The 15,318-nt window shown below is 40.3% G+C and overlaps 1 protein-coding gene across 1 annotated transcript in view; it reads left to right on the top strand.

Annotated features, from left to right (window-relative positions):
- The window catches only part of EPHA3 (EPH receptor A3), a gene marked incomplete at both ends in the record, with an annotated part of 366,360 nt that overhangs the window by 250,078 nt on the left and 100,964 nt on the right, over positions 1-15,318 (top strand). The window lies entirely within an intron of this gene.

The raw sequence follows: 15,318 nt of genomic DNA, 5'->3' as shown, positions 1-15,318 counted from the left end.
GTTTTCTTTTTCATTTTGATCACTATTTGCTGCTTTTAAAAGTTTTTTTTTCATAAAATTCATTACATAAATAACTGTTTTTATAAAAATTAAATATTTTATTTGTTTAGCTTAATTTCTAACATATTTCTTGAACACTATTATGTGAGCAACATTGTGCTATGTATTCTGGGGGAATATAATGATAGTTAATATATGTTTACTGCCCTCAAGGATTTATAATTAATTCAATATTTACTCAACAATATATGGTTTGTGCAATCTAAATGCATCAGAATAAGAAAAATGCAATTATTATTTTTGGTTTGAGAATTGAGGAAGATTTTACTGAAGATGTGGGATCCTAGGTTGACAATAAAAAGTAAATAAGGATTTAATAGGCACAAAAGGGAACAGGGACAATAAAGGCTGGAAAATGACACACAGAGAGAAGCTGGGGAGGTAATTATCTCTTCAGGCAGGTTCACTCCCTGAAGTAAGGGTGAGGGGAGGGCTGCATGGGAAGTGTGGGCTGGAAAGGTCTACATTACTCAAGGGAGATTCAGTTTGAGTTAGGTGGTCATACCTTCACTCACCTTATTTCCAAGCATATTTACTCAAGGGTACAGCACTTAAGCAAGGGGCTGTATGCACAAGACCAGATACTGCATCTCTTGGCTCAGTTGCTCCTGGAATGTTAGAGGCTGACAGCCTCACAGGACTTATCTATGCAGCAAGGATCCTACCAGACTTGAAAACAGTAACAACAACAAGAATTTTTGCTCTTCATTTAGGGGACTACTTAGAAGTATTTATCCTTTTTACCTCCTGAACCAGCTCATGAAGGCATACCAATAGACAGATGGAGCAGGGGCCAAAGCAGAGTCAGATCACAGTCTCCTCGCAAAATATCTCTGCCTCCTATCACCCTTTGACATAGAAGGCCCATCTCCCTATCCAGCTTCCTGTATAATGCCTTGCCTTGTCAAACATGCATAAGAAATTTTTCTTCATTATATATGAAGTGTGCTTGTGTAGGTTACATATGGTTTGGGTTGGGATGGACAGAAAGTCATGCAGATTTTTGTGGAGAAGAGTGACTTGATGAACCTATGACCTAGGGAAATAAATGAAGTTGCAAGGGAGACCAGTTAACAAACTAACAATAATCCAAATGAGAGATAGGAACGTCTGAACTAAACCTGAGGAAAGGAGAGAGGATGACCTTTCAGAGATTAGAACCAGAATGCATGGATTAACCAGATTTGAATTAAAGAACAAGGAGGAGTTGTAGGCCATTGGAACATGAAAATAATGTAAATAATTATGGAATAAGGATGATGATGCCATTGATTAAGATCAGAAGAGACGATGATCGTGTGATAAGACAACATGGAGCATTTTAGACTTGCTGAGAATAAAGCAACTTATAGGTGGTTCATCTAAATGGTCACACAAAATAAGCAGTTGACAGTTAAAGTCTGCTTCTTATGAAAGAACTTAAACATGAGTTATATATTTGGGAGTCACGGGAGTTGAAGGGAAAAAAAGGATTGGATATAGAGTATATAATTTAAAAACATAGGGCCAAAGATACAATCTTGGGAACAGCAGCTGATAGCTACTGAGCATGGGAGATGAAGCCAGCTTTGGAATCAAAGCTCACACTTTAACAGGAAATAATTGCATCCAAATGTCACCTATGAAATCTTATTATCTTTTGTTCCTTCTCTTAGTCCTTCTCTGACATATAAACTTTATGAGAGCAGAAAAATGTTGCCTACTTTGGTTTATTGTTGTATTGCTGATGTATTTCCTAGGTTCTTGAAATGTAGTGGGTGGCAAATAAATGTTTATCAAATGGACATATATTCAATTATGCCTGTTGATTCCACCTAAACAAACTCTCTCCTATTTCTTATGACATCCATGTCTCTGTTGATATTTGTAACTTCAGGTTCTCCTTGACTCTCCTCTGGACTATAACAGTAACCATTAGTCTGGAGTTGCTCCTCTACCTCATTTGTTTTATAAAGCACCTTAAACCCAAGTGCTTTACTGTGGCTTACAAAATTCCCCATGACCTGCTCCATGCGTACTTGTCATTTAATACCTTTCCAATCTATGCCCTATGAATATATTTCCTTGTAATTATAAACTATCCACAGATTCATGTTAATTAACCATTTTAGTTAGTTCCACTTATAGGAAATTCTTTATTTCACTTCTCCACCTGTTCATGTCTTATCTCTCAAAAATGAGTTCATGAGTCACCCTCTGCAGGAAGTTTCTCATTTCCCAACTGGAGTAAGTGAGCAAGCTACCCTTGAGGCCTCCGTAGGAAACTGTAGGAACTGTGGGTAGCTCTGTCACTGCTCCTTCCAGATGCTCTGACTCCTGATCAGCTTATCCACATCTTCTAAGCTGTCATGAAAATGGCAAGATTAAGTTTATCAAACACAGTTTTGATCATGTCACTTACCTGTACTGAACCTTTAATAGATCCCCATAATATACAGGAAAAAAGTCAAACTTTATAGCCTGGAAATTAAAACTCTTCTCAAATAGGCATCACATATATTTCCAACCATAATCTTCTTTACTCTTTGTTACAAAGATGGTTTTTAACTTTTTCTTGTTCTCCAGGGATTTTGCAAATTTAATGACCTTCACCTAAAATTCACTTATTTAATAGTTATGTGTCCACATACCTTTTATTCTGAAAGGCCCAGATTAAATGCCAGCACCTCCATTAATTTGTTTCTAATTCTTCTCAGCTCCATGTAATTGTGCTTTCATTTGAACTCCCATGGCACTACATTGCCAGTTACTGGTATCTCTAATGGTGCTCTTCTCCTTTACATTAAAATGATACTTTATATGCTTTTAATCTCCCCTACTGTACTCTAAGTTCTTTGGGGCATGATCCAGGCATGGCCCACATTTGTCTCCATAGTGGCTAACTTGGTCTTTATCCAAACAGACACTTTTGGATATTTCTTAAGTGAAAAAAATATAAGAAGAAGGGAAGAATAAACAGAGAATGTAAATTCTAGAGATTTTACTAATTAGGTTAGCAAACAAAAGCTACTGCAGTTGCTCGTTTTGGATGAATGGTATCATTTGAGACAACTTAGAGTGAAATTTGGGACAGAAGATGGATTGCAAAGATTAAAGTAAAAGCTATGTGGCAGAAACTGTGTTAATTGCACTCTATACATCATTTAAAGCAATCTTCATTAAGAAAAAAGGTCATAAAGTTAGAATCTTTTATTTTCTCAGTTTTACAATGGAGGGAACTGAGGTAAAGATATGAAATAACATGCTTAAATTTACACAGATGTTACTGTATCATTATTTGAACTCAAATAATCTAACAGTAGTGTCTGCATTCTTAACCAACAATTTCTCCTCTATTGAAGCATACCACTGAAGAGAACAAAAATATGGATTAGCAATTTACTGAGAAGGCTGTTGAGAATTAAAGGAATGGCAAGAAGGAATGGGATCAATTAGATGTATTAGTTATAGAAAGAAATAAGAAAACCTGTTTCTCTCAACACAAGGAAGAAAAGAAAAGGAAGTTATAGGTGAATCTATAATAACACAACCTCTTTGCCTAAAAGAGTTTGTAAACTGAAATAGATAAGGATTAAGAAGTTACTATACGATGAAGTAAAAATGTAATTTGCTTTCTTAAACTGGTATCACTATTTCAGTGCTTCTCACCTTCTTTTGCACCTAGACAAAACTTTTGCAGCTCATTATTAGATATCCTATATAATAAAATCCTAATATGCAAATCGACAAATGTCAGAATGACCAGTTGCTATGATGCACACTGACCACCAGGGAGCAGACGCTTAACGCAGGACCTGCCCCCTGGTGGGCAGTGCGCTCTCACAGGGGGAGCACCACTCAGCCAGAAGCCAGGCTCATGGCTGGCGAGCACAGCAACCATGGCAGAAGCCTCTCCTGCCTCTTCTGCAGGCCAGAGGTAAGGAGCAAGGGATCCCGGACTGTGAGAGCCCTGAGCTGTGAGAGGGATGTCTGACTGCAGGCTTAAGCCCGATCCCCTGGGGCCTAAGCTGGAAGGCAGACATCCCCCAATGGGTCCTGGACTGTGAGAGGGCACAGGCTGGGCTGAGGGCTACCCCCCCAACCCCAGTGCAGAATTTTGTGCACAAGGCCTCTAAAGTAATAAAATAAAAGCACTACCAAGAAATTAAGAAAGCCAATTTGGAAATTTTATTACATCTTCTTTTAAACTGTATGAACATAAAGGCATTCAGGTTTTCCATTTGTACACTTTTGCCCCCACCCTTTTATTTTATTTTTTTGCAAAACTTCTCATGTTAGCTGTTCACATATTTGGTTTACAAAATAATAAGAAGTATGGCGTGGTATCTTAGTATTTCTTTCCAAGGAGATGTGTGGAGTTTCCTAAGTACTGACTGTCAGCAGGGTTTTCTCTGGTTCAGTAATCTATAGTTATGAGGTCTAACACATTCAGAATATTTAGGGAAAATCTCCTAACAGGTAAGGTTTGTTCTAGTTGATGTACCGCTACTTAGTTTATTATACAAAAAACACTGTGATATTAAAGAAAAAAAGAAAGGCTGAAATGGATAGCTCGCCAAAAGTTAAGACTAGAAATAACTTTTTGATGATTTTTTTTTCATATCCTGGTCAATCTTGATTACATATTTTGAAGAGAAACACAGTTTCTAATAATTCAACATTTGAAGAAATACTAGGGTTATGTCTGAATTGGGCTTTAGAATCAAGTCCATTGCTTTTATGGGCCAGTTCTCTATGACTCACTTTTTTTGTAAAATATAATTTTATTTATTTCAGAGAAGAAGGGAGAGGGAGGTAGAAACGTCAATGATGATAAAGAATCATTGATCAGCTTCCTCTGCACACTCCCTACTGGAGATCGAGCCTGCAATCCGGACATGTACCCTGAAAGGGAATCTAACCATGACTCCCTGGTTCATAGGTTGATGTTCAACCACTGAGCAGCACCAGAGAAGTTCCATGATTCACTTTTAGCCCAGGAATTTATCTAAAAGCTTTGTGTAGTTACAAAAATTTTGAATCCTTATGGCATATAGAAGTAAGGGAGAAAATGCTACCACAAGTTTTTTGTTGTTGTTTTGTTTTGTGTTTTTTTTTTTTGTGTGTGTGTGTGTGTGTTTGTTTTTTTTTTGTTTGTTTGTTTGTTTTTTCACAATAATCAATCTGGTCGGAAAGACTCAAATCAAATTGAGAACATTTGTCCACCTTGGAATCAAAGATTGATCCATCCACAGATTTGAGAATCACTCGGCCCCAGTAGACTCAGCCGATAAGAAAACAGGAAATATAAAGATTACTTAGAGTTTAATCATGATCTGGAACTTGAAGAGGCCTCAGAAACCAATTTGGGTTTGAATGGCTCTATAGCATATGGAACATATTGATAATTTCTGAGGGTCCTTCTGTCACTCTCCAGCTTAGACTCAATCTTCTGTATTTCAATATATTTTTAAAAACCAAACATATGGCAGTTTTTATTCATATCTAGCACAGACTTTTTTATCTCCTCTAATTGCAAAAGGCTGATTCATTGGCATATGTGCCACTTCAAGGAATGTTCTTCACCACTTTGTGAAACTTGGCACTGTCTAGATATTGGTTTGACTGCCAACTTACAAAAGGGAAGGGATATCACAAAGGAGAAATTAACCTGTGCACAGTTCCAAATTTTGTTGTACAAATGTGTTTTAAATAAAATGAATCATCCTTTGGCACAAGCTAGTCACTTTATAGTCATCCATTTGAACAGCGTAGTCTCTATCTCCTGAAGGCATTATTCTTGATGAAAGAGACAGTTACCTTAAGTCATAAATAAAACAATAAGAATAATTTAACATGTGACTCTCAGAAGACGTTGTGTTATCTCCCCTTGCACTGGCTATATATTTTAAAGAGAAGTATCCAGAAAATCTGTTTAAACCACAAAAAGGACCATGAACATGCCTGCCTGGAAATGCTGCCTGAAAAAGGTAATTTGATCAAACAAATGCATCTTGATTAAGAAAATATGAAATCCTCCCAGGTATTTTATCACTTTACTATTCTAGCCTTTTTATTCCATAAAATGGTTTCAATTCTTATTCCTGTAACTTTCTGATTTGACTAAAAGTGTCTGGTACTAAATGGAATTCATGACATGGAATATTTATACTTATTCTTAAAGTTAAATTTTTAAATTAATTTTAAGTGTTTGCAAGGATAAAGACAATGATAGATAATATACAAATATTAACCTTCTAAAAGACAAATTTGTCTTTTTTGTTTATTTTAATCTTTAACTTAAATAAAAAAAATTGCTCATTCATCATCCCTTCAAGATCATTGTTTAAACTGGTCTTCATAGCCACAGTAAAATAATATTTTTCCTCATTTTATGTGGGATATGTATAGACAAGCCTACATAATTCTGAATCTCTTTCTAACATCAGTCTTACCTCATAAAACAAAACTTTAGGACTAATAATTGTGAAATGGCTATGATATTTAAGAATGTTTTTATTTTTATTTATTTTATTGTTTAAAGTATTACAAAGAGTATTATATATGTCTCCTTTTTTTTCTCCCCTTGACCTTCCCCTAGCCTCCCATACCCCCCAGTGTCTTGTGTCCATTGGTTAGGCTTATATGCATACATACAAGTCTGTTTTTATAGAAGCAAGTGGGAACTGAGGAAGCAGAGAACAGAAAAGCTTTTTGTGTGAACAGACTGACTCACTTCTTATCTGACAGGTGTCCGTTTTGGTGAGGTCTGCTAGGCAGTGGCACACCCATGTATCATCTCCCTGCTGTGAATGAGTCTCTCCCAGAGGGAACTTAAGCTTATCGGCCTCTTGCTCTCCTTCTACTGAACTATAATTTCCACCCACTCACCAAGTGAATTGACAGGAAGTATTTACTCAGAGATATGTTTTTACCTCACTTTCAATCCTAGTCAAGGCTTCTTTTATGGGATTCTGTAACATGTTGCCCCAGCATAGAACTAAATTGCATTCTGTATAACATTGAGAGGTATAGAATGAGGAAGGTGTCATTTCATGGTTTTATTCATTCTTGGTATAAGCACTTAACTCCGAGAGTTAAATAGAATCATTTCACCCAATTATTCTGATATAGGTATTATATATAGTACTATATATTATAAATGAGTTTGAGACAACAAAAGGATTTACCAAAAATAAGTTTCCAAACTAAAAGCTAAAATAAAAACTATGATATGTACTCCACACACACACTTACACAGATATACATTCATACATAAAATGTTTAGTAAAATATTTTTCAGTTGCTTGGGAACTGACAATTAGGGCCACAAAATAGGATAAAAATGCATGGTACCCATCTTGAGGTGTTTTTTAAAAATGGCTCACAATACTGTGTGAAGACTGCAGAGTCCTCTGAAAAGGCACCAATGTCTGCAGAGAGCCAGTGCTGAATCCAACAGCTGATGCCAGCCCAGAAAGCAAGGGAACTCAACAAACACAATGCAACTGTCAGCACAGAAGTATCAACTTTCCCCCACTCCTGCTCCACAGTGCCGGGCAGCAGGAAAGGGAATGAAGGAAAACAGTGCTGACTTTCTCTCTTTCACCCAAGAAATTGCTGTTTCATACTGGTGTACACTGGACATTCATAACTGAAAGTTATGAACAGAAAGCTATGCGGTATTCCAGCAATGTCATCAAAGAATAGGAGAACAAGGTTCTACTTATCAGAGGAGCTCTGTTCTCTGTATTCCAATTTTTAAAAAATCATGTTTCTGGTCTGTGTTGCAATGTCTGCTTCTTGTTTGAGGGTACATTGTCGTGATGCATCTTGGTATTTCCCTGGGAATCCCAAAGAATGGAAGGGAATGAAACACCTCAGCTTCTCTAACCTGAGAATTGTACACTCTATGCATTTTGTTCATAGGAGTCACCCTGCTTAGAGTAGACAGAAAAACAAAGGCTTATTGAACAAAATTGGCGCCATTAAATTTCTACATAGCACCACGCACTATCTCCTCATCCCCCTATAGCAACCACAGCCCTATTACTCAAATATTTTATATTATCTGTATTACAAAGTAGAGCTCCCAAGAGGGAGTTTGCAAAATTGATGATGCTAGGATAGGGATAGATATGTGTGCATGTCAGCTCTGTGTACATGTGCATGTCTGTGCATGTCTGTTTTCCCTAAGCTCAAGTCCAAAGGATACCAAAATTTCCTAATGACACAGTTGGCTACTAACTAGGTAGATGTTAATTGTTTAAGTGTTTTCAAAATCAAAACAGAGCTCTCGACAATATCCTCAAGTGTCTTCAGAGACCCACGGTGTCTTAGTTTGTATTCCTCCAGAAGTAAAGATTGAGATGAGAATTTAAGTACATGTTGTTTACTGAGAAGATGATACTAGGAAACACAGGTAGGGGAGTATGAAAATGAACAGAAAAAGGAAGGGAACAAATGGAAGGAGAGATATTGGTCAAGTTAACCTGTGGAAAAACTGGAATTTAATTTTGCTTCTGAACAGTGAGAGCCAGTGCAGAACATTTGCTTCAAAGTTTTACCACCCAAGAGAAGAGGAAGCTTGGGTAGTTATGCATTGGCTCCCCGTCAGTCCTTGACTGAGGGCTGTTTCAAGAATGAGAGGTATTTAGTGGAGTATTAATTTTAAGATGTCCCAGCTTGAAGTGGTTGGGCAGAGCTGACTCAGTTAAATACAGTGAGATGTTGGCAGTTTGGAAAAAATAAAAAACAACAAAAAACCTGACTATGGTTGTAAATTCCAAAGGGATATTGCTAGGAGAGCAACAAATATGCCCATTAGATATCCTGGATGGGTTGGAGTACATGAAATCATTTCATGTTTAGCTGAGATGACAGGTTCTATATGCACTTGGGGGAACAGAGGCTATCAGCATCTTGCAAAGAAATCCAAATCTAGTGATGATAATATTTCACTCTCCATAAAGGCTGGCTCCATATCAGCATTTTACACTGCTTTAATCATTGTACCTTTCACATTGCCTGGCAGTTAATAGGCACACAAACTCATATATATATATATATATCCCTAATATGCAAAAGACCAAACAGCAGAACAACCAAACATCGAACAACCAGTTGCTATGACCTGCGCTGATCACCAGGAGGCGCACGGGAAACATGGCTGGCATTGGCCTTGACAGGATGGTGGAGCAGGTGAATGTGGGCGCCAGGCCAAGGCAGGGCACCAGTTGCTGTCATTGGGGCAAGCCTCTGGTGGTTACTGAAGATTCTTTGCCTCCCCGCAATGTGGTCGGCCCGGTGCTTGTACCTGCTGCTGGCGCCAGCCCCACTCGCACGCACAGCCAGTGCTGGAGCCACTGCTTGCACCCACTGCTGGTCACTGGTGCTGGCCCCGATTGCCCCTGAAGACTTCTACACCTGCCCCTGCTCCTGAGGGGTGATTAGGGCCAGAAGCTGCCTCTTGCACCTGCTGTCGGCAGCAGCCCCACTCACACCCGCTGCCAGCATCAGAGCCACTGCTCACACTCGCTGTTGGAGCTGGCCCTGCTCACACCCACTGATGGCCCCCGGCGCTGGTCCCAATTGCTTGGTTCTGTCAGCGGATGCAAGTGGTGGCTGCTGGCCCCAGTTGCCCCTCAGGATTCCTCCACCTCCCCCTGATCCTAAGGGACAATTCAAACCGGCAGCTGCCTCTTGCACCTGCTGCCGGTGGCAGAGCCGCCACTCACACCCACTGCTGGAGCCATCCCCACTTGCACCCACAGCCTGTACTGAAGTCACCGCTCGCACCTGCTGCCAATGCCTGGCTCCAGTCGCTCGGAACTGTCAGCAGGTGCGAGTGGGGCTGGTGCCATCAGTGTGTGAGAGCAGTGGCAGCAGGAGCGGAGCTGCCGGCAGACAGGGGACCAGGGGCCACGGTGGGAAGGGATGGGCGAGGATGCAGAGGATGGGCCAAGACCCACTTCTTTGCCCACTGCGGCTTCGCTGCCCACAGTTCCTTTCAAGGTGCATGAAATCGTGCACTGGGCCCTTAGTCTATCTTATCTAATAAAAGAGAAGCATGCAGATTGACTATACCTCTGCTATACTCACAGGCCACGCCCATAAGCCATGCCCAACAGCCAATCCGAGCAGCTATATGAAAATTAACACAACCAAGATGGTGGCTGGCAGCCACAGAGCTGGAGCAAGCAGGAGGCTTGGTTGCCCCAGCGATGGAGGAAGTGAAGCTTCCAGCCTGCCCTGACTGGCACTGTTCAAGGCAACAAAGTTTCAATTATAGAAGAGAAATAAATCCCAGATACCTGCTTCCAGCCAGCCTCCACTGGGAGCTTGGGTGGCTGGGGGCTGTGGCCAGCCTGCAAACAGCCATCAGCCCCTCACCCAGGCTGGCCAGGCACCCCAGCGGGGACCCCAACCCTGAAGGGGCTGTGGCCAGCCTGTAAGCAGCCATCAGCCCCTCACTCAAGCTGGCCAGGCAACTCAGCGGGGACCCCCACCCTGAAGGGGCTGTGGCCAGCCTGCAAACAGCCATCAGCCCCTCACCCAGGCTGGCCACAGCCTCATGGGGTAAGGGTCTCTACTGGGGGGCTTCGACAGCCTGTAAGCAGTCATTAGCCCCTCATTCAGGCTGGCCAGGCACCCCAGCAGGACCCCCACCCTGATCTGGGACACCCTTCAGGGCAAACCTGCCAGAACCCACCCATGCACCAGGCCTCTATCCTATATAATATAAGGGTAATATGCAAATTGACCCTAACAGCAGAACGACTGGGAATGACTGGTCACTATGACACACACTGACCACCAGGGGGCAGATGCTCAATGCAGGAGCTGCCCTCTGGTGGTCAGTGCACTCCCACAGGGGAGCTTTGCTCAGACACAAGCCAGGCTGACGGCTGCCAGTACAGCGGTGGTGGTGGGAGCCTGTCTGCCTCCTCAGCAGCACTAAGGATGTCCAACTGCAGCTTAAGCCTGCTTCCTGCTGGCAAGTGGACATCCCCCGAGGGCTCCTGAGCTGCCAGAGGGATGTCTGACTGCCAGCTTAGGCCCAATACCCCAGGGAGCGGGCCTAAGCCAGTGGGTAGACATCCTCCGAGGGGTCCCATACTGCGAGAGGGCACAGGCCAGGCTGACAGATTCCCCTGAGTGCACAAATTTTTGTGCACCAGGCCTCTAGTATATATATATAAAACTCTAATATGCAGATAGACTGGATGATGGAACAACTGAACAACCAAACAATCAGTCGCTATGATGTTCACTGACCACCAGGGTGCATGCACAGATCATGGTGAGTGTCGGCAGCAGGTGGCAGAGTATGGAACATGGCAGGCATCAGCCATGGTGGGATAGTGGAGCAGGTGAGCAGGCATGCCAGACCAAGGTGGGGCGCCAGTCGCTGTCATTGGAGCGAGCCTCTGGTGGTTACTGAGAATTCTTTCCTCCCATGTTGTGGGAAGAGCTCAGGAGATTTATCTCAGTGCAGTGGCAGATGCAATGGTGTGAGCGCACTCCGCCTATACAAGCTTCCTCAGCACACCAGGAAGTGGCAGCACCCGCCTGAGTAAGCCCCCTAGAGCCCCTACATAGTACCCTGATCTTTCCTACCATTGGTTGCCCTAAGGATGGTGTAAACTTCTGATTGGTCTGGAATGTTATATATGTTGCTGCACTTAAACAATAAACTCAGATCTGCGTCTTTGAACCTGATCTCCGGAGTTGGGCATGCTTCGTTAGGACTCCGTCGGCCTCGCCCCCGGGGGACCACCTGCCTCATCATGTGCCATGGTCTAGCGGCCTGATGCTCGCATCCTCAGGGCTTCTCCACCTCCCCCTGCTCCTGAGGCGTGATTGGGGCTGACAGCTGCCTCTTGCACCCACTGCTGGCAACAACCCCACTTGCACCTGTAGCCAGCACCAGAGCCGCTGCTCGTACCTGCTGCCGGTGCCCGGTGCTGGTTCTGATTGCTCAAAGCTATCAGTGGGTGCAAGTGGCTGCCGCCAGCCCTGATTGCCCTTGAGGGCTTCTCCACATCCCCCTGCTTCTGAGGGGCGATTGGGGCAGCAGCCACTGCTCACACCCACTGCTGGCATTGGCCCCAATTACTCTGTGCCGTCAGTGGGTGCGAGTGGCGCTGGCACCATCAGCGCTTGGGAGCAGCAGTGGTGAGGAGCAGGGCTTCTGGCAGACTGGGGACCAGGGGCCACAGTGGAAGGGGCTGGGCGTGGGCATGGAGGATGGGCCAAGACCCACCCCTGTGCCCACTGCAGCCTCATGGACCACAGTTCCTTTCAAAGTGTACAAATTCATGCACTGGGCCCCTAGTTATTTTATAATACTTAATAATTTTTTACTAAGGAGTTAAAGATTTCTGGAAAGGAACCTAAGGAAATATTCACGACAATATTAATTTAAAAAGAACCCAAGGCCCTGACCACTGTGGTTTAGTTGGTTGGGCATCATTCCTTGCACCAAAAGGTTGCCAGTTCAATTCCCAGTCAGAGCACATGTCTAGATTGTGGGCTCCATCCTGGTAGGTGACATGCTGCAGGCAGCCAATTCATATTTGCCTCTCACATCTATGTTTCTTTCATTCTCCCCCTCTTACTTCCTCACTCTGTAAAAATCAATACATTTTTTGGACCATAATAACAAGAGCTGTAAGATTAATTATAATTGTTTCTTTATAAAATGAAATACAAAATTATGCTATCTCAGCTGTCTTTCCAGAGAACTATTGGAATACTTCTTTAGTCTTATTCCAGTAGGATGATAGAAAAAGGAAAGAGTATGGGGTTAAATGCTGGGATTTTTTCTTTTTCTTTAAAATTTTACCATTTTTCTCTTCTGTAAAATTGAAATAGAAATTATCTCATTGTTCAAATTTAAATAGTTCCTGATAAGTGTGAGTGGAAGAATTCAAATGAAAGAGGTATGAGGAAATTAATAGCACCACTATTTTTTTTAACTGTTTAGTTGAGTTTTGTAGTATTTTGAATTCTGTTTCCTTCTTTTATTAAATCAGAAAAATAATCCTCATTTTTAAAGATTGCTGTTAAAATTAGATAAAAGAATGGGTGGCTCATATATAAAATGATCAACAATTGAGCTATTCATAGGATGTTTATGTATACATATAAACACGTTTCAATGTGTATACATATGCATGTATACATGCATGTATGTGATAGTAAATATATACTTTACATACATGTAAATATGTCTTCCTGTTTGAAGTTTTTTAAATTAATACATTTTGCTTTACATTTCATCAGGTTTTTCTCTTTAAACATCAGCTATGGAATATAATTTTTCTGGTTTTGGATTTTTGATAATTGATAAGTTTTAAAGAATTTATGTTCAAATTTCATAAAATATTTGTGCCAATCAACACTTTTTGGTATTTTCTATTTATTTGAAAAATCTTCTACATGTTATTTCTTACATCTATACTTTTATTAAAGATGTGTAGATTTAAGATTTGAAAGTTATCAGGAAGTTCAACACCAATTATCCAGTTTTTGCAGTAGCCACTTTTGGGATAGTTTGTCATCAACGTTATTCCTTGTTTCCTTAAATGAACATTGGTAGTTAGCAATTTATAGTCATCTTTAAAAGTGACTTTGAACATGTTATTTTGTTAAATTATAGATGTTAACTGAATTTTTTGTTGCATCTTTTATTTCTACAATCATTTGATTGTTTCCTGTAAAACCCTGCTGACTTCTCATGGAATGTGTTGGAAAATTTTTCTCACAATTTTCCTTCTGTGACTGCAGTTCTTATAGTAAGTTCCCTTATTATAAGCTTAAATTAAATAGGTTTGTAACAAAGGCCTAACTTTCTGTTGCTGTTGTTGGTCAATCTTCATTCTTGGGTTGAATTTTTTCTTATGTGATTTCATTATCCACCATATCACTGGAAGTCAGTGGTGAATTACTTAAACTACTTGCCAACCTGTCGCTATACATTTCTTAAAAATTTATGAAGACAACACGAAGATTATATTGATTATGTATATTCACCTTTGCATTGGGCATTTTATGTTAAACACAAATATCCATTCCACACATACCCACGTGAAAATTTTATACATTGTTTAGATAGAACACAATGTCTGGTTTTACAGGACTTGTATTTCAGGATTCCCTTTCAGAGGATTAAACCAAGCCATTATAGCCTAAAATCATTTTGACAGTCAATTATTCCTAAGGTTAAGAAAGAATAAAAGTACCACACTTCAGCCATCCCTGAGAGCAAGATATGTACATAGATCCATGCCTACTTATATGGTAACCAACTGTTAGCCCCTAGATTGCTACAAGGGCAGGAAAACCCAGTTGTGTTTGGAGAATAGACTGCCAGACTTCACAAACTTCAAGTTTGCTTTGCCTTTAGCACTCCCTCCCTCTCCCCCACCTTTTTTTTAGCAAGGTGCATTTTGAAGGAAATTTCACTTGAAAAGCATGTTTCTGAAGTTAAACCACAGCCTGTGCAATATGGATAATACCGACCCATGGTTTATTGTTTTTCAATTCCCAAATAAATCTGACAGATCAGGCTGGTGACAAGTCATATTTACTATATAATAGTTTCACATAGACTTTTATTTTTTAATAAACAAGCCTGAAAGTTAGAAAAATAAATATAGAAAACAGAAAAATGAAACATGGAACATAGAAAAGTGGTTAAAATTATCCACAGCCATACAATTAATTGAACCACCTCTTAACACTGACAAACCATGTATACTACATTTTATTTCAGGTTTTTTAATATCCACATAACTTTTTTGAGTTGTATTTTACATCCTATAATATTCACCCTTATCAATTTTTAGTAACTCTATTGATTAATGCTATCATCACCATAAATCAGTGTGATAATAGTTTATACCCCCAATTAGTAATGATTATGAAACTATTGCTGCATTTTTTATTCAGTTTTTCACATAAATTCTAATTTGAGTCTTTATATTGAATTTGCTTTTTCACAAATAAAGCTTAACACAAAGTAACAAGTTTAGTTCACAAGTTTGGGAATGAGTGTTTTGAATTTTTCCACAACTTAGGTGAAATGTAGTTTCTCCCTATGAAATCTGTAGTTTATACAGCTCTCTCTGAGAACTATTTCTCATGTCAACTGAAGATAATTTTATCAGTTCTTAGAAATGCAGGAACCTTAATACACAAAATGAAATTAAAACCAAACTCTTAAAAGAAGCAAGTACTACTATATTTGTATCCACATAATTTTCTTTTTAGCTT

The sequence above is a fragment of the Myotis nattereri genome (assembly GCF_964212035.1).
Source record: "Myotis nattereri genome assembly, chromosome: 3".
Lineage (NCBI taxonomy): Eukaryota > Metazoa > Chordata > Mammalia > Chiroptera > Vespertilionidae > Myotis > Myotis nattereri.
The sequence above is the reverse complement of the archived record's forward strand: the minus strand, read 5'-3'. Positions and strand labels throughout refer to the sequence as shown.